The sequence below is a fragment of the Amphiura filiformis genome, chromosome 17, assembly GCF_039555335.1.
Source record: "Amphiura filiformis chromosome 17, Afil_fr2py, whole genome shotgun sequence".
Taxonomy (NCBI): domain Eukaryota; kingdom Metazoa; phylum Echinodermata; class Ophiuroidea; order Amphilepidida; family Amphiuridae; genus Amphiura; species Amphiura filiformis.
Genome location: NC_092644.1, coordinates 52542667 through 52563331, shown reverse-complemented (window position 1 = coordinate 52563331; position 20665 = coordinate 52542667). Strand labels below are relative to the sequence as shown.

At 38.1% G+C, this 20665-nt stretch overlaps 1 long non-coding RNA gene across 1 annotated transcript; it reads left to right on the top strand.

The window, feature by feature from the left end:
• The first annotated feature begins 277 nt into the window (after positions 1-277).
• Positions 278-20315, top strand: LOC140138467 (uncharacterized). Its single transcript, XR_011857009.1, has 3 exons — positions 278-486; positions 17582-17722; positions 20207-20315. It is a non-coding gene; the product is annotated as an uncharacterized lncRNA (long non-coding RNA).
• Positions 20316-20665: the final 350 nt, after the last annotated feature.

Here is a 20665-nt window from a genome sequence, read left to right as displayed (position 1 = left end):
GGAATTTTTATTGATATTTAGTATATCAATCACCATGATTAACTGCACATGTCACGTGAGTTTCAAGGCAGTCAGGTATTCCATTCGAACAAACCATTAACAACAAAAATTGGTAAAAAAGCAAATTGTGTGTGTAGTTTGCTTTTGATCTTGTATTGTTTGTCTCTGTTTATATTTGCAGATCTGGTTAATTAATTATAAATTAGTTACACAGCATTACTCGTCTTGCTTCACATTAATACACCTCGTCGTTATTTATGATCCCAAAGTACTCACAGAGACTATTGACTTGACACATGGAAACTTCGCCAGTTAATGCACGAGGGTTTCTCGTTGTATTTTCTCGCTTCGTCTTAACCTTCCTGAACGCGGGAGTCTATAAATCTTTAGGTGTTTTCTACAACTCTTTCATCACTGACCTCAATTCTACATCTACAATCGTTGGGCTCAGTTGTAGCTTGTTTGCTGGAGTGGGAAATATATTAGGTATGTAAAAGTAGGCGTCAAAAAAGTCCTAAATTTTAATAACATGTTAGTGTAAATTCACATGACCAAAAGCCAGTCAGACAAAGAGCACTTCGCGTAGGTGCTGCGCTGTGCATGTATGCCATTCTACATGTCTATATCTACCCATGAATATAGTATGAGTCTCGCCGCTTAAAGGGGTATTCAGTGATTTACTTATCTGGAGAATTATCATCCAAATTGCAGATTTGGGCATCTCTGTTAGTGTCGTAGATGTGCTAAGATAGCATGTTAGTGGTTTAACCAAAAGCAAACTTATCTCCCGCGTGTTCAATTAACTTTTGCGTTTTTGTGTCCGCTTTATTTGGTCTGCTTAACCACGCACGCGATATATTGTTTTGTTTTGTTTTGTTTCATTTTTTTGGCATCACTTGATAAAGGACCATTGGTCCGAAGCGTTGTGTGTTTATATTAAACCATTGTGTGTTTTATACAACAGACTGGTACTGTTTTTACTTACTTTAATTTGAATATACAGTACTACGCAAAACCTTTTTTAAACTTTTTTACAACATTTTACTGATACTTAGACTATCTTTTGAATAATGTGCTCAATCCCTAAAGGGAGTAAAAATTCAAAGAACATACTCGTACCTTCCAGAATAGGTAGTTGTTACTTTGAGTTTCATGCCTAAAAAGGCACTCGTCAAACGACACGATGAAATGTTTTGGAAAGACTATCATCTCAAAAGCATTTCACCGTGTCGTAAGTAAGAAGTCGATATAATTTGCAATAACTTTACAGGAGCAAAATATAATCATGGATTTTACTGGAGAAATCTATGATCGGCCTCACCCCATGGTAGGCATAATATTTGATGGGCGGTCCTACCCATGGGTAAGGTGATGGGGTAAATTATTTATTACTATATGAGCATAAAGGATGGACCTACGCTTATCTTAGTCAGTTGCTATAGGCCTGAATTCAAAAGCTCAAAAATAAAACGCTGAAGATCCATTTTCGATTTTTCGATTACATGTTCCGCCGAACATTTTTCGCGCATGTAATTCTAATTAGGTTTAAGGGGTACTACACCCTCGATAAATTTGTGTCTATTTTTGCATTTTCTCAGAAACTAATAACAGTGGTAACAAAAGTTATGTATATTATAGGGGCAAGGAATCCGATTACTACACAGGAATTTCAGTGACCCAAGACAAGCGGTTTGTTATTTATGATCAGAACTAAGGTACCGCCAGGATGTACCTCATTTCCTATCATATATATATACTGAACCGCTTGTCTTGAGTCACTGAAATTTCAGTGTAGTAATTGGATTCATTGCCCCAATAATATACACAACTTTTGTTACCAGTGTGTAATTATTTTTTGAGAAAAATGCAAAAATAGTCACAAATTTACCACATGGGTGTATGGGAGTATTAGGATAATTTGTTTGAATATTTCAGATATTTGGATATTCTAGATAATTATCAAGGCTAATTCGGATAATTTTGGTATTGTAAATCATTCAGATATTATTAGGCCTAAAATTATGTACTAGGATTATGAACTAAGACAGCATGCATAAAAGCACCCATTGCCATTTCAACAATAAATCCTGTTAATCCTGTTAAAATTGATTCGGCGAAATAGAAATAGATGGAAATCAATTAGTCGTGTGCAGTAAGTGTTTTTATTCAAATGGGTGTAACTCGGGTTTGCTATGAGCAAATATAACAATTCTTTTTTTATCCAAACGTTGAAATTCTGTTCTCTTCTATGACATCCCTCAAAATTTGAGTTTACTTCTTTTTGAATCAGTTTGTAGGTGCATTTCAAACGACGGGTTGCACTTTCCCCAGACTGAATGAAAAAGGTGGCGGGAAGAAGGACTCCTGGCTGCCACTTTGTATACGCTCCTGTCATGGCCCTATTTAACCTTTCAAACATTTTCAATACCTTGGTTTATTGTAATACTATGTATACTTTCTGTCATCTGGGATTTGTTTAAATCATGATTAATTAAAACTGGTCAACCAGAAAAACTCCCTTTTGGTTAGATGGAATCACCAACGTTGCGGCCAAAACAGTCGCGGGCGTTAAAGTTAATCTGTCACATGGTTGGGATCGGGTCATCAAGCAACTTCCTCGTCGATTGACCTCAGATGACCCTAAATCACCCACCCAGCTGAAGGTCAAAGGTGATTCCATCTAACCAAAAGTGAGTTTTTCTTGTTGACCAGATTTAATTAATCATGACTTGGTTTATTATCCTTTCTGAATGAGTAGACAGTTAGCAGCCTGGACAACCGATTCTTTTGTTCTGCAAGACTCACTCAGTCATTTAATGAGGCAATACAAACGATCGAATTTGGTGTTGAAATGAGCTAAATTTTGAGTTACAACTTTTCAATGTAAAATTTATTTTCTCGGCCAAATAAAAAGCAATCATTTTCATTTTTTCAGTAAATGTCAGGTCAAATTGTAGTGCTTGATACTGTATTTTTTTTTCAAATCCTAGTGTTAAACTTAGGCGTGAAATTCAGTCATTTCGTGTAAGATTTTCGATTTTGATAGGCTTAAACTCTGCCCGCGAGCCTTTTTTTGGATCAACCTTTTAGCTTTTCAAAGTAATATAGTTCGCTAATGAAGGATTTTCCCCAACTTTCTAACGCACATCACCGTGAGCGATATATCATAGTTTTGTCAGAATTTCCGTTTTGATTTCATCATTTTTTATTCCCGCCTGAAAAATTTCAAAATCAACGCGTGAAATATAAAGCTAATACTAGCATTGTGGATCGATATCCCTGGGTTTAATAGGAATACCGGCATGGGTACAGTGTTGCCAGAACATCAATATAGCAACGAAATTCCCAGACCTAATAGCGCTCCTACTGATCACAGCCGCGTAGCTGGGATTTTTTCCAAGGGGGGGGGGGGGAAGCCTGTATGGGGCGGTGGCCCAAATCCACCAAATTTCCCTGCACTTGGGGGAGGGGCGGGGCCCAAAATAGACAATTTTGCCAGGCTTATTGAATATAATCGTATATGGTATTGCATATAGTATGGATTCTCCATCTCTCTTCCCCTCTTCACCCTCTGTCAGGTTTTTGTTTTTTAACAAAAACCTGTTCAAGCAATTATTTAAAATTGCTTACCTAAAAACAGAATAACTTGGATGTTAATACTTGACGTAGTGTTTCAATTGTCACGAAGGTGACTGGGTATGGTGCCTTTTGTTTGTGTTTGTTTGAAACTGCTTTTGGAAACCCACCGAAAGTCATAGGCCCTAATGAAGCAGCCAAAACAATACCAGGTTAAACATGGAAGTTTCTAAAACCTATAAATAACCTTAAGGAAAAAAAACCCATTTGTGGCAACAATAAGCCTTGCATTGGAAGTCATGGTTAAAGTGTGTTGAGTACCACCCCAAAGTTTCCCTACATACACCCCCACTACCCACCTCACACACCTCTGCACCCACCCCACCCCATAGGCCTACATGCACATGATATTACATAATAATATATAGCATAGCTATACATTTAGGTATACGCCTACATGTCAAATTAAAAACAAACCCGAACACAAGTCTGAAGGATGTCATGAAAATGGCAACCCGCGATGGGGGGGGGTAGGTCATACAAAATTCACCTGGAGATAGGAGGGACAGAAGATTATAGGCCCTAATATATAGACCCACACGATGTGCGTTACAGAGGTAGGAAATATCTTTCTTTAGCAAACTATATTAGTTTGAGACGCTAATAAACCAATTCCGTCTAATAACACGCTAATTTTTCTAGGTTTGGACCGTGGATTTTCCCGTGGACCTCAAGCGTGCATCTCTTTTAAGAGAAAATACGGACTAACCTAGGTAAACAAACAAACAGACAGACAAAATGGTTTTCATAATCATGGAATCCATATAAATTGAAATTGCAGGCTATCACGGGAGCAAATTTTAAAATTCACCTCATTTACCAGGGCTACTAAATCGCTGGTCGGGCAATATGCTTTTCAATGGAAAATTGCCCTGGATGACAACAATGAAAATATCGACTATTTCTGCTGGTTGCTCACGAGATAAAAGTACTAAGTTTGACATTTTCTGAGCATGAAGGGAAAAAGGGTAAAATAAAAACGCAAATTCTGACAAAACGATAATATATAGACCCACACGATGTGCGTTACAGAGGTGGGAAATATCTTTCTTTAACAAACTATATTAGTTTGAGACACTAAAAAAACAATTCCGTAAAAAGCTCGCAGGCGAACTCAAGGCCTATAAAAATCAAAAATATCACACTAAAAGACACAATTTGATGCTTAATTTTAACACCAGGATTTAAAAAAAAATTTATATCCAAGCACCAAGTTTTTAACTGACATTACTGAAGAAAAAAAAATTGCTTTATATTAGACCGAGAAAATTAATTTCATAGCAAAAAGGTGTATCTCTGAATTGTGCTGATTTTAACATGTATCGATCGACTTTTAGCGCGACTAAGCATTTCTAAAGAATCGGTTGTCCAGGCTGCTAACTGTAGACTGGTCATTAATTTGCTTGTGTCTTTTTTTGGTATTGTTCTTTGTTGTTGCCATACTTATATTCAACTAGATTTCGCGGTTCTCGGGTTGTGCAGTTCTCGTATAATAGGCCTATTTCTAATTGCCCAACACCCGTCACCCATATAGCTGCCCTGACCTTATTAAACTACTATAGGCCTCGCCTTCTCTCAATGATCAAGATCCAACTTGACACAACTGTTTTGTAGCTGTGACGCTTACTTCGGTACCATAATCTGGAAACCCATCGTTCGCCTCTTCCAAGCTCTGAGCGTCCTGCTACTACGTTAGAGGACCCAGAAAATACCCCGAAATTAGTATCTAGATTGGGTGTAGGCCGTTACTAAAGTAATGAAATCAATCGGGAGAAATGTCAACCCAATAAGGCCTACTATTACGGGTTATAGGCCTTACCTGATTATTTTATTAACAGATTATTTTTATCACAATGTTAACCATTCTGGACGACATCGGGAATCGTCATGTTCTGCTGAAATAGGCCAATGCACGCTTTCGGTATTGAAATATTTGTTGAAAGTAGGCCTATTGATCCGATGAGGTGCACCTGTTACAGGCCTAATGCTTTCCGATGCACGCACTGCGCCCGTCGGCACTCCGCGTTGATACTACGAGCACGCGATTGTGCACTGCGCGAACGCGAACCGCGCTGACGCGAACGCGATAGCGCGCGGACAGAGAGACGGACGGACACGCCATGATTAGTATTAAAAACCTCGCGTCGAGGTTTTGCCAAGTTTTAAAAATAACGGTTACTTAATGAAATAACGGTTAGTTCATGAAAAAGAAGAAGTGAAATTTAGCAAAACGCGACGAGGTTTATTTGCCCGTAAGAGAGCTCTATTGTTCTGCTGTTGTATCCGCTATTGTATCCACTATTGTATTCCATTCATAAAAGCTACTGCAAGAATCGCGGCAATCCCTGATATCGCTGGTGTCTACCGCCGGCGTTTCGTATTTATTAACATTCAAAATGATCCGATACTCTTACATTTATAGACTTATTCCCGCTTTTTATATAATATTCAGAAATTGCAATTATGAAAACTACAAACTTTGAAAGTGAAAATATGACCGAAGTTCCGTGGCAAATTATAATTTCTGACGCTTGTTGACTCTTTCAACCTCTACGATTTATGATACAGACTATTTGCAATTATCAAAATATCTTTATTAGGTTTGCAGGAAATGACAGGAAAATACATACAACAATAAAATAAACATGATCAACAATCATCCCTTTTCTAACAAAATCCTAAAACACTCTCCCTAAATAATTATAATTCGAAATAATAACACCTATTCATTTATTCATTATAAACCTCTCGCAAACTGGAATGTGTATGTGGTGAATTGTAATTTTAATAACCGATATATGGAAACAAACAGGTACTATAATATTATTCAAAATCAAGAATAATATCAAACAAATTCTCCTACTCGAACAGTACACTTTATTTAGGCCGGGGTTTAGGCCTGCATTATCAGTCCAAGAGAACGCCAAATATGGATCAGGAGTATTAGATAATAATACCCTGCTATGACAATAGCTGCACTAGGTTAATCGTATAATCTCCTTATGTGGTTAGCATGGCTGGGCCAGGAAATCCACAAGGTCAGCCAATGTCTGTACATGTATTCGGTACATGTGCCATATCTTTACAATGGGTGATAAATTTCTGGTTTGTTTTATTTCAAAACGCAACATTCGATATTCTAAAGCTTGGTCCAAATCCAAGAGAAGAACCAACTCTAGTAATTTACGTGGTTTCAAATTATATCAGACGTTGCCTTTTTGATAGAAATGGTGTTTGTTGATGTGCACAGTTTCCCATTAGATCATAACATGCTGTTGTACATCCAAGGTCAAAGGTCTTTTAATCCATATTTGGCGTTGTTCTGGGACTGATTATGATTATAGACCTAAGGTAAAAATACTTGAAGAGATAACAAGAAACCTTTCGTGCTTGGCCACTGTAGTGCTTGGCTGATCCTTGCTGGATGAAGGTCAATATTGATCTACTATGTGAGTGAAATCAAACACCGTGTCCTCGTTGCTACTCCCATGTAATCGAAGGTCGTAAAATTGATCCGATAACAATAGAGGGTATTCATTACTACATAATTGATGTGGTTGATCAATGCTCATGCATAAAATTCTTCCACATAGGCTGTTTAGCTTAATCATGTTAATCGGGAAGTGACCTCTTGAAATGATATCATCACACTGATCAGAATGATCTTTATGTTATTAACAGTGCGGCCCATGGAGCTATTATAAGATGGAGAGGAAATAGATTACGTAACGCATTGAAACCGTGTGCCGATTTGAAATGTGACAAGCTATTCATCGAAAGGTACCTTTTGTTTGGGACAAAGGGCTTCCACCATTAAATCGGTAAGCTGACCCGACAGTGTATTAACGCTTTACCTAGGAGGCTACTGTCAATAAGTGATCAAATGCAAGTCGCGTGAAAGCGCTTAATGGAATGAAAAGTACCTATTGTTATACATAAACCCAAGGGTGTGATTGAGTAGCCGTAAGCACAAAAGGCACACATTAGCCGCTAATGCATAGTTCGTTGTCACCCCACTGACATTAGGTGCTTCATTTAAATAAATTGAATGCGCCTGCTGAATGATTACACATCATGGCTGCCATGTCTATAACGGTATTAAATAGCTACGTCCCGGGAGCTACGTATACATGTAACATATAATAAGTATACCGGTATAGGCCTATATAAAAGTTGTTTTACAAATTGAGATTTTATTTTATTTTATTTTAAGAAGGAGAATGTCATAATCAGTGGCGTACTGAAGGGGGCAGCTCTTCTGTGAGAGGTCTTGGGCGGGGATGAGGTTGAAGGAGGGGATATGAAAAATGAGAGGGGACTGGAGGAAGAGAGAAAGAGGACGAAATAAAGAGAAATAAATAAATAGACGTAAATAAATAGAAAGGTAAGGAAAATGAGAGGGACAAAACGTAAGAGGGATGGAGAAGGAAGGGAGATAAGAAGAGGGAGTGATACTATAGCAAGTACAGAGAAAGGAAAAGAAATGAATGACAAATAAATGTAGGCCTTATAATAATTATTATAGAAACTAAACACAGCCCCCCCCCCGCCCACACACACACATAGGCCTAACACTAACAGCACTATAGGCAGCCATTCGATGATGCCAATGCCTTTATGCGTTACGTATTTAAAACGCCCAGTCAGATGTATTTTACACCTGCCAAGCACAAGTCACCCAATTTCGAAAATTGGACGTTGAATGTACACTCTCATGAATATTGATTGGCAACATTTTCCAATATGTCAGCGCTCAAATCGGACACAATAGAACAATAGACCATTCAGTGCGTTGGTGCGGCCCACATAAAATGTTCAACACAAAGTGAACGATGTTATAACTTGGAGGGCTAACAAACCAACACCGCCAAATTCGACTGACGTGTGTACAACGTGAGAAGCTATGAGGAAATGGAACACTCGTTGTCTGATAATGCATGTGTTTATGGTTCGGATAGCGGTTACTTAGCAGCTCTCGTTCCGCTTGGGTTTATTGAATACACTCTATATATATAGTCATCAATATGTCGTTTGCAGTCCCTGGCTGAACTATAGGGTTCAGCTATTATTTTTTTAAATAATTCTTTTACCCCATGCAGCAGGGTCGTTTAAAAACCACTAACCGCGAAATGAGGATATCGAAGATAGGCCCCCGCAGGGCTACAAAAAACTGCTAACCGCAAAATATGGATATCCAACTAGTTTGCCCTTTGAAGCTGTAAAAACCACTCATCGCGAAATATGGATATCCAACTAGTTTGCCCGCAGGGCTCAAAGAACTGCTAACCGCGAAATATGGATATCCAACTAGTTTGCCCTCGAAGCTTCAAAAACCACTCATCGCGAAATATGGATATCCAACTAGTTTGCTCCGCAGGGCTACAAAGAACCATTAACCGCGAAATATGGATATCCAACTACTTCGCCTCGCATGGCTACAAAGAACCACTTACCGCGCAATATCTTTTTACCTCAAAAAAACAAAAAGAATTAATATCTACCAAAACACGTTTCAAAACGTAAAAAGGGGCCAAGTTAAAAAATCTTCCTGTGTGGCTTTTCACCCTTTTTTAACTTGGTCCCATTTATGAAAGTTTCTAAAGACCCATACGAAGTCATCTTTAGGCTACTTGTTTGTTTTCTTAGTTGTCAGTCTTCATTTTGTAGAGTAAATTAATTAATGTTCGTGCTTGATTGAAGTTTTTCCGTAAAGACGTTATAATGTATTTTGATTTAAGCAAAAGTAGCAAATACTCACTTTGTTAAATTCTTCATCGTCTTGTGCGATCCTGCGCCTTATGTACAGATGTAGGGCCTATAATATGTAACAGGTTGACAGACAGTCAATTTGCTAAGTATATATAATACTCTACTACTCTTTATGAACACGCAATATAATGAAACATAAACCTTCAAATGTTTTTGATAATACATAGCCTACGTCATATTGCACCGCTTTCGAACAGTCTTAAACCTAATTGTTGCATGTAGAAATTAGGACTCATTCTTCATGTTATTACGGTACCACTTTACTGAATGGGACCAAGTTTAAAAAAGGGTGAAAAGCCACACAGGAATGATTTTTTAAACTTGGCCCCTTTACCTTCTTTACACTTCCCTTACCAAACGGGAAGGCTAAGATACCCTTCGATAACTATTCATCTACTGTATTGATAGTGGTCGTTACTATTCAAGACCCTCGAATAGTAGTACGACCATTAGTGTAAGATTTTCTTGAATAGTAAGGACCGCTAACTACCCTTCCTCTTACTATTCATAGTGTTTAACTACTATTCAGACCAAGTGGCTTAGTATTCTCAACAAGAAGGAAAATTTTCTAAGTATATTACCCTTCAACTAACATTCCTTAATGGTCGACCCCAGGGTCAAGGACTGGAGCATGATGGGAATATATTTATAACTGTCATTTTGAATTGGTGTGAATGCAGAGATGATATGGGACTCTTGTGTTTGGATGTTTTTAGCTGTATTACAGGCATTAATTGTACAAATTATTGGGATGTAGCTTGACAATATTAACAATTATGTGATCCATATAGTAATTATGTGCAAACAAAAATGCTACATGCATGGATAATCTAGTATGTAGGTAAGCTTAAAATATATTTGATGTAAATTTGGTATGTATAAGTTTTCATGCTGGCAGTTTCTTGAAATAGGGAATGGTCTAGTGCAAGGAGGAGATTATATTGAGGCATATATTAATAATTATTACATACTGTATCCCGTATATGCAGTTAATTTTTGGGCTACTTGCTGAAAATTTTCATGGAGGAATGTACTATTATTATATACATGCATGTATATATCACACAGGCCTCCGGCTGGGAACATTTTTTGAATTGTTTGGAATGTATTGTCAAAAGATTAGAAATTAGAAAGTACAGGGTGCATCAGCGCTGCCAGTCATGCTTGCACGATGCAGAAGGGTGGCATTTGGGGGATGTGCCCCTTCAGTCATACAATCCCTCATGGCATGTATATAGATCCTTGTTTTAGAAACATCTGGTGTGTGTCCTCATTTGGCATTAAGGAAACCCTGATCAATACACACACACACCCGAGTGTTATTCCAAACGTGGACACATGCAGTTTAGGACTATGCAAACGCTGACTGAAACTGCATTCAATTGACAAACTGAGGACACTTTTACATGTATGAAATGCAATTTTACCTAGCAACTGCGGACAGTATATTTCATGCACGATAGAGGTATCTCGCAAATGCATGATACTCGTACATCGTATACATGCAATTGTGCTTGTTTGCAGACCTCTGAAACTGAAGACGGTCTCCCATTGCAATTGTTTAAATGTGAAATATCATGTGCATGTCCTTATGTTTGTCGGTAAATTACACATACGCCCCCACCACCCTGTCTTGTAACATGTGTAAATTGGGAACATGTGCCTGAAACTGTCAAAGGGGACACACATAGATACAATTCTAGCTGTCACCAATAATGAACATTTGTGCACCAATTAGGGACATTTGTGTATGTAAATTGGGGACACTTGTCTAAAACCTACAATCGGGTATATCCTACACCCCCCAGACAACTGGGGACATCTTAATTAACACTGGTCATTTTTATCCGGGTTTTTATCACTACAACTCTACAACTGGGAACATCCCGGTGCTCAAATGTCCCCGTTTGATGCATTTTAGGACAAGGTATATCCCCATTCATCTGTGTTTACTGTTTACAAGCTGTTTGTTTAGCATGAAAACATAAACTGTGACTAAGGACATTCTGGGGAGATTCTTCGGACACCGGGGTCATCAATTACTGCCCCCATGGTGCCCCCTATTGTTATGCCAGAAGAGGTGTATCAGTAGCACTAGTGATGTCCACAGCTTTTGGAAGTCCTCAGTTGGTGGGAAAAAGTCCTTGACCGTCAGTATACCTCAAGCGCCCCCTTATGCACACACATATCCCCCCACATCACACACACCCCATTCATTCATTCATATTTTATTTCCATAAAAATCAAAGACATTACAAAAAAATATATAAAACACGGTACATATGGAGGAAAAGGCTGGAAGACCAAAAAGGTCTGAAAGTTAGCCTTTCCTGAAATCAAATGAAATTAACAAAATAAATCAACATTACATAACATAACCAAAAGACAAGGGAAGGGGAGGGGGGGGGGGAAATAAAGAAAAAGATAAATAATAATTAGAGATCAGTTTTGTTTTGAATTGATTACGGAAATGTTTAACAGATTTTGAAGCTTTCAGATTTTTATCTAAAGAATTCCAAACCCTAAAGAATTCCCCAACCCCCATTCAGCTTACATGTATCCTATGCTACATGTAGTATAGCATTCTGCTATACTGGATGGTCCTGTTAATGGTCGACCACTGGTCAGTACTATGGTTTACTGGTCGACCACTAGTATAGCATTTGGCTTACTGGTCCACTAGTGGTCGACCGCTAATACTACTGGTCACTACTAGTATTCGGCTTACTGGTCGACCATTAGTATAGCATTCGGCTTACTGGTCCACTAGTGGTCGACCATTAGTTAGCGTGGCTCATTTGCATCATTCGCCTCATACGAAGGGTAGTCGAAGGGTAGTCGAATAGGAAAGCTAATTTTTCACTACAGAATAATATATCTGACCGCTATAATAACTATAGCGGTCACATGGCATTCGACCGCTAGATTACCGCTATTGATGACCGCTTTGTGAAGGCTAGTGGAAGGCTAATGATTTAGGTAAGGGTTACAATCAAAATTTAAACGCGCTCCGCACACCTTCGTCGCATTTAAGTTTTTGCACGCTTTGCGCCTTAGTTGGAGCTATGAATGATTTATATTCAGTCTGTGTAGGCGGAAGGGGTGGGGGTAATAAAATTTGTTGACCTGAGTTATTGCAACAAAATTCCGGTTTCTACACTTTCTACGTGAAATGCAACAACTTCATTATTTGTATACAATAACCACGATAACGTGATTGATTTTGTTTATATAAATTCAAGTATTAGGGGATGTTATTTTCTTCGGAAGGTGTGGGTCATGAATATGTCGGTGATTTTTTCATGACCCCCCCCCCCCTATCGCGGGCTAAATTTTGATTTGGCCCTCTCAATTTGTTTCCCTTTAATTTCCTCAAATCGTGCTGGTCAGTAGCAGCCACTTGCTGACCGCTGTATCCAGCGTGACCAGATATGTTTACCTCTTAATGTTGACGAGTCCATCTCACAATCCTTTATATCTTGTTCAGTGCTTTATGTTCTCTAAAATTCCCTCAAAATTTTCCAGGTTGTCATCTTCTCACTGGCACTTCTGATTTTTTAATATTGATACATTGAATTCCTTTATGACTTTTTTTTTTCCATACAATCCTCATTGCCTCACTTTATAAATTTCCTCAGATACCGGTATGTGCCTTATTACCACCTGCCACCGATTTCCTCAAATATGCATTGTTACTCATATCCATATTCTGACACCAACACCTTCCTCTTTTAATACTTTAAAAGGCTCTTATTTCTTGAACAATCATTTGAATTCCTCAATATTTTGCACAAGTGTCTTCCTCTCTTCCATTCAGTAGCTTCACTGCTTCACCTATTACTTATTATCTGTTTGCTGAGATTGTTTTCCTCTTCTACCTCCTCCTCCTCTTCTTCTTTCCTCTTCCTCTCCTCTTTTTTCTCCCTCCTCTTTTTCCTCCCTTTCTTTTTTCTTCTAAAGGCATTATTTCCTCAATTTTGACTGTCATTTCCTAGGAGCGGTGCTCCCCGCTCCCGCACAATTTGCATCCCTGCTATGGTCCCTCGTTGAGATCAATTAATACTATTTTCCGTCGAGGCGGCGCCCCTCAGGAAAATAGTTCTATTGATCTCTCCTCGGGCCCATAGTTTTAACCAGAACCTCTCACAGAAGAAAAAAGTCACTGCACGTTAGCAAACGTAAAATCTAAAAGATCAGCTAGCGCAGACAAGCATAAGGGGAAGGGGTTGCTGGCAGAGGGGATTCTCCCCTCGAGTTCTGTAAACTTTAACAATCACGCGTTAAATCACGCATTTTACTGATTCATTTTGACGTTGAGGGCTAAGAGCTGAGAGTACATCACTCAGACCAGGGTTTGCACTTCCCTGCTCAGACATACCAAATTGCATTCTGAATACGAGGAATAGCCTTAAAGCCATATTATAACATTTCTGCAAAATAGATTAGTATTTATTTTCCATAAAAATAATGTAAGCTTTTACTCTCAGATATGCCCCTTTTAATTTGAGCCGAACAAGTGAGGTAAAGCAAAGAAAATTGGAATTTACTACTAGCGCCAATTCATGTTACTCCAGCAGTTGTAATATGGTACAACGCTGTATACGTACTATGTGTTATGAACATCGCATACGTGTTCGACTAATATTTCCATCGTAATAATAAAACGAGGTTCCTGCGTTTTATTCAAAATCTCGGATTTTGACAAAACAATCGTGTAAAAACCAGAATTTGAAAAAAAATGTAGGGGTTCTCCTCAGCAAATGTTATAATATGGCTTTCACTGATATCAAATACATGTAATTTTGAATTTTTGAAATTTGCGATATAATACAATATTTTTGACATTTAACAGTCATCGAAGTAAAGCTTATCAATCTAATGATATGCACTTAAAGTTGAAAATTGATACATGTACATGTCTGGTTCACTAATGTATTTCACTAATTCATTTAATTGACTTGTCATTATTTTTAACTACCTACAGTTCCATGAAAGTACACGCTATGATCATTAATGTCATTAAGTTTATGGTATTGATGGTATTGATATGCAAAATGAATACAAACTCTGCAAAAATGCACACAGGTGCCTACAATTGCACGAAATTAATATCATACATTCTGTTGATGACTCCTGCCAGTTTCTCAATTCCATAATCCTCTAATGCTTCAATCATTTCAACAACTATTCCATCTGGCCCAGCAGCCTTATTTCTGCTCATCATTTTTATAGCTGATCGAACCTCTGACTGCAATATCTTTGGACCCTCAATAGAATCGGGAAAGCTTGGCAAACCGTCCCTTACATCGTGAAATAACTCCCCAACATATTCAATCCATCTTTTCATTACATCATCTTTCCCTACCAGCATATTACCATTCTTTGCCTTGATGCACCCAGAGCTTGAACAGCCGCATTTCCTGCGTGTGATCTCATTTATCCTCTGGTACACATTCCGATTCTCTCCAAATTGACTCTCAATTTTGGCACATTCACTATTCAGCCAGGTCTCTTTGGCCTCCTTGCAACGTTTCTTTATTTGCCTGTCCAACTCTCTATATTCTTTCGAATCCCTGTCCACGATCTTTTGCCTGTCTCTCATCATTGATAGAATTTCTTCTGTCATCCACTTGCTTTTACTTTCTCTCTTCTTCTTTGGCAGGCATTCCTTTGCTGTTTCAACCAAGATATCCCTCATTGATTCCCATGTCATCTCTTCTCCTTCGTCTTTAAGTTGCTCAAACCTGTTCTCCACTTTGATGGAATACTCCATTCGGATCTCTGGTTTCTTCAGCTGTTCAAAATCTACCTTCTTCGTGATCTTCGCTCTCTTCAACTTTCTCAGCTTACAACGAAGTGTGCATACTACTGGAATATGATCACTTCCGCAGTCTGCCCCTGGATGTGTCTTCGCATGTTTCACTGCTCTTCTAAATCTGTCATTAATGGTTATGTAATCTATCTGGTTCCTTGTGCGATCCCCAGGGCTCTTCCATGTATATATTCTTCTGGGGTGCTCCTTAAACCAAGTGTTTGTGATTACCATGTTGTTTGCTTCACACCACTGCACCCATCTATCACCACGCTCATTTCTTTCTCCAAGTCCAAACTCGCCTACTGTTTTGCCATCTTGTCCTTGCCCACCTTTGCATTCAAATCTCCCATGATCAGTTGTATTTCATCTGATTTGCACTGGGACTTTGCTTCCTCCAGTTTATCATAAAAAGCATCAATCTCCTCTTCTGTGCTCTCTGCTGTGGGAGCATATACTACAATAACAGAGATATTGAAAGGTTGTCCTTGTAGTTTGACCAGCAAAACTCTCTCACTTACAGTCCAATAGCCCAGCACACATTTAGCCATATCTGCATCTAGCATTAGCCCAACTCCTTTCTCATGCTTGTCACCACCTGCATAAATCATCTTGAAGTCATCGATTTTGAAGTCTCCATTATTTGTCCACCTGGTTTCATTTATTCCTAGTATGTTGATTTTAAGTCGCGTCATCTCTTGCTTAACATTTTCCAGCTTCCCACTCTGGTTAAGAGTTCGCACATTCCAAGTTCCAACTCTGATGATCTTACTTTTTCGCAAGATGACCTTATTGTTTTGAACAGTAGCTAGCTGACGGTCTGGGCCCACCTGCTCTCCATGGGACACCCTACCGGGCGAGGAGCCGTCCACATTGGGTTCCACAGCCCCCTTCACGCCGTTAGTCTCTAACATCAAATTGTGACCTTCCATGATTATTCTTGGGAAACAATAAGTGAAGTGGTATCCCGTTGCCTTCTTCACTGCAGCATTGACAGCCGTGTTTGGGGTTGCCAAAACGCCCATCACTAAATCGAGTACTGCCGATATCCTTGAATATATTTAGGAGCGCCAAGAACTCGTACTACATCGCTGCTGCTCGATGCAGGGCTAACCATGTATCAGGGTTGAGCCTGTTATTGATCCTGCCGATCCTGTTGGTGCCATCCAACATCAACTGGCCCCTAAGATTTCATGGTCCTCTTTTAGTCGGCTTTTACGCCACGCAGAGATTACGCAGGAGGAATTCTTCCACAGCCCCTGTTACTGTTACGCTCACAGTTACGGGTGAACTTATATATATAAATAGTAAAGTGTATAATAGTGTATATCATTCAAGTGTCAAATCTCAGGCTATTATTTTGTTATATCGGTGGAAATATTTCGATGGCCTTTTTTTCTCAGTGAAACTTAGCCTTGGCTTTTCCAAAACTAAATCACGCTGTCAAAGATAGATTGACTTGTGCTTTGTTTTGTTTTGTTTTGTTTTAAATGATCTTCCCGTAGGAACTCGACAACGACCCATAATAGGAGAGAGTTAACTACCTCCATCCCCGGTCTACGCCAACCTGGCCCAAGTAGGCCAATTTCGACAAACTTTTACGTCTTTCAGGAAATGCCATTTTGTAAGACTTGCATCTTGACAATCCTTTTTGGACGGTAAAATGTGTATAATATTTGCTCTAGCCTTTTGGGCGACTTCTCATATTGCATTACGAAATTTAAAAGCGTCTTTTGTATAATATTGATCATGGTAAATTCAAACCTGATTTCCGATTACATAACAAACTTAATTAAAAACCGAAACGGCTTGCTACAAATGTTAAGTTTACAAAGGGTACAGACAAAGATATCGATAATGACGTCACTCAAGAGCTTAGGCAGGATAATAGGAAACCACGTGACCAAAATGTATTTGGGGCTTTATGTAATATATAATGAAAGTCTTTTCTGATCATGCCATACGTACAAGAGGTCCCATTCTTTGGAATACTTTAGATAAAAATCTGAAAGCTTCAAAATCTGTTAAACGTTTCCGTAATCAATACAAAACAAAACTGATCTCTAAATATAGTTAATCTTTTCCATGAGCACCCCCCTGGTTATGTAATGTTGATTTATTTTGTTAATTTCATTTGATTTCAGGGAAAGGCTAACTTTCAGACCTTTTTGGTCTTCCACCCTTTTCCTCCATATGTACTGTGTTTATATTTATATATTTTTTTGTAATGTCTTTGATTTTTATGGAAATAAAATATGAATGAATGAATGAATGAATGAATAATGCTTTAGTACAAACAGGGACTAAACATAAGATGTACTATGTTTTCATGGCCAGATTACGCATTTAATTATTTACGTGCAGGTCCATTTACAATGATTTTGGAAGGGACTTTGAATGTCAGACAAATGGTAGCAGTAGGTGGACTATTGTCAGCTGTAGGACTCGGCATTTGTTGTGTTACTCCAAACGTATCGGGCCTGGCATTAGGAATGACAATGGCAGGTTGGTAAAGATATCTAATGCAATTTTTATTTAGGTGTATTTACGTATTTTTTTATAAAGGAATTCGGACGTATACATTCTGACATGTATGCCAGTCGTGAACACGCTCCAACGCTGTTGTGTGTGTACAGGGTGTCCCAGAAAAAAGTTACCGGGCAAATGAATTTGAACGTAAGTCGAGAAATAGACACCAGAATCCAAAAACCTAACCTTCAGCTTATAGCCCATCTTATTCTGTATCCTATACGTCAATTTGACTGGAATAGGTTGACTGATTGCGAAGAAATGAGCGATTATATAACACATGAGTCAATTGACTTCATTCCAACTTTAAAAGAAAGATCATTCAACGCAATGCGCACTATAGTGGTTAACTGTCAACGGGCTTCATGTTTTGTTCTGTGAAATCCTTTTCGTTCTTTTAAACAATCTATTTCTTGCAAAACATTTAATTAGGTTTTGTTCAAATTTGAAAACCTGCACAATATTGAAAATGAAAGCTTACATGTAAGATGATACTCGGTACTTGTAAATATCTTTTTCGTTAATGTTGATATAAATGTTGCATAAAGAATTATTACATTAAAGAATTCCAGCTGGTTTAAAGAATTTTTACACACAATATTTCGTAGAAATTGTAATACAAAGTTTAAATCTTTTAAAACTTCAACATTAATGTTGCATAGTATCACAAAATCACACGTAAACTGTAAGCACTTGATCATTGTCATTCTTGGCTTAAATGTTCTTTGGAAAGTTGAAATATAACATATTTGCACAACCTAAAGAATTAAAGTTGGAAAGCTTCCAATTACAGATATCGAAGTTTTCTTGGACAAACTGTTATTCATCTTCAGTAAAAGCATGAATAATATAACACCGTCTGATTATAAAATAGATAATGTGGACTAAATTTGATGAGATACACGAACTTTAGAAGCGGTGAGCGAGTATGAAAAAAGCGCATGTGATCAAACTTGAATGAACTGCATTAATGCGCGCATTATATATTCGTTAATTTCTTCGCAACCAGTTTACCGAATCAAACCAAATTTTCGTACGTGATGCACAATAAAATAGGCTATGCGCTACATTTTAAAATTTTTGATTTTGATATCTACTTCTCGACTCACTTTCAATTTTATTCACTCGGTATTTTTTTCTGGGACACCCTGTACGTGTAAATATGCATCACAGCCAGGGCGTGTATGGCCAATTATGCATACTAATAATTAGTTCATGACATATCCCTGTTTGCACCGATCTAATTTCTTTATATTTTAACAGGAAATTATATGACACTCTCCTGTTATCATACTAAACCAGTGCACATGTATATTGTAAATAAAAAAAACCTTTTAAAGGGTTAAGCAGCTCCAAGGATTTATCATTTAAATATTGGTGCAATGAACTTAAAACCCACCCATAATCATATACCAAAATCGCTGAAAAGGTACGGTAACCTAAAATAGTAAATACAGAATGTGCATGCGCTTAACATTTGAGCTCGATTATCGTATGTATTTTGAAAGGTGTATCAACAAAAGTTGAGGCATATCACCTATCGTATGCAAGCCATTTCGGTGAAATTAAATAGGGAAGCATCGCCTGCGGGCGCTGCTTCAAAAATGAAGTAGATCGAATCCTTTTTGGATGAAAAAAATAGCGTATGTTTTGAACTACCCAATGTAAAAGTCGGGGAAAAAACATCATTATTATATACCATTTCGTTTGTAATTGAAATAACACAATCTTAAAAATCACAAATATGAAAGATAAAACCGTTTTATCGAGTGAATAAACCAAATTAGTACAAATTAACCGGGGGGAAGACAGTTATCGGCGAAGATGAAATAAGCTTTAAAAATATTCAGTATTTTTTCATTTTGTTTACATTTTATGGCCTGACGAACTGAAACGCGTATCAAATCTGGGTAAATTAAACCAAAAGTTAGTATCAGGCCCTTGCAAACGTAGCTGTGTATTACACAGGGCTAATCTTACAGGTCAAATGTCAAAAAAATGACACTGCTGCTGGAGAGGAGCCTGAATAGAGTTACCCGGGCAGAGTTAGTGATTACGGTTGTGGCTATATACACTTTACTTGAAAATGACATCACTTGACAAAATGGCGGACCCCGTGAAAGCTGAACGTTTCTCACATAATTCATACAGTATGGGCTTCTCATCATTGGGTGGACATATACTTAAAACTTTTGAATGCAGATTTTGAAAGTTGACAACTAGAATTTCTACTGGTGTATTCATACCATATGTTCTGCAACAGATTTGAAACAAGTCAATGTGTCCCCAAAATCTCCTACACTTTAAAACACAATGTCACTAATTTCTGTTCAATGTGCATTTTCTTTCGTTATGTAAATTAAACCAAATGATAGGCAAAATGTGTGGCAAAGCGGCCATTTCAATTACTATGATTTTGATTGATATGACATTCACCAAGCTATTTTTAATGTATTGCAGGTGTAGGACAAGCTTTTACACAAGTCCAAAGTATTGAGCCTCTCAACTGGTATTTCCCACAATTGTTTGCTACCGTAAATGGTATATCTTTGACCGGAGGTGCGATAGGAATGACGATATTACCACCATTATCTGAATGGCTAATTCGGGAATATGGATGGCGCAGTACTTTTGCACTTATAGCGGCTTTTTCCCTCAACGCAGTTCCTGCCAGCGCTATTTTTAGAAAACCTTCATGGGTGTGTGACGAACAAACAGCCGAAACGTTGCATGTAAAACACGAAAATTGGTTTCGAAATTGTCTAACGTTGTTGAGAAGTAAATTAAAGTTGGAGCTGTTCGCAAGATATCCAGCGTTTGCCATATTTCAAGTCATATTCTTGCTGTTTGGCATGATTTATACAACATGGGTGATTTTCCTTGTACCTCACGCAATGACAAAAGGTCTTTCTCTAAATA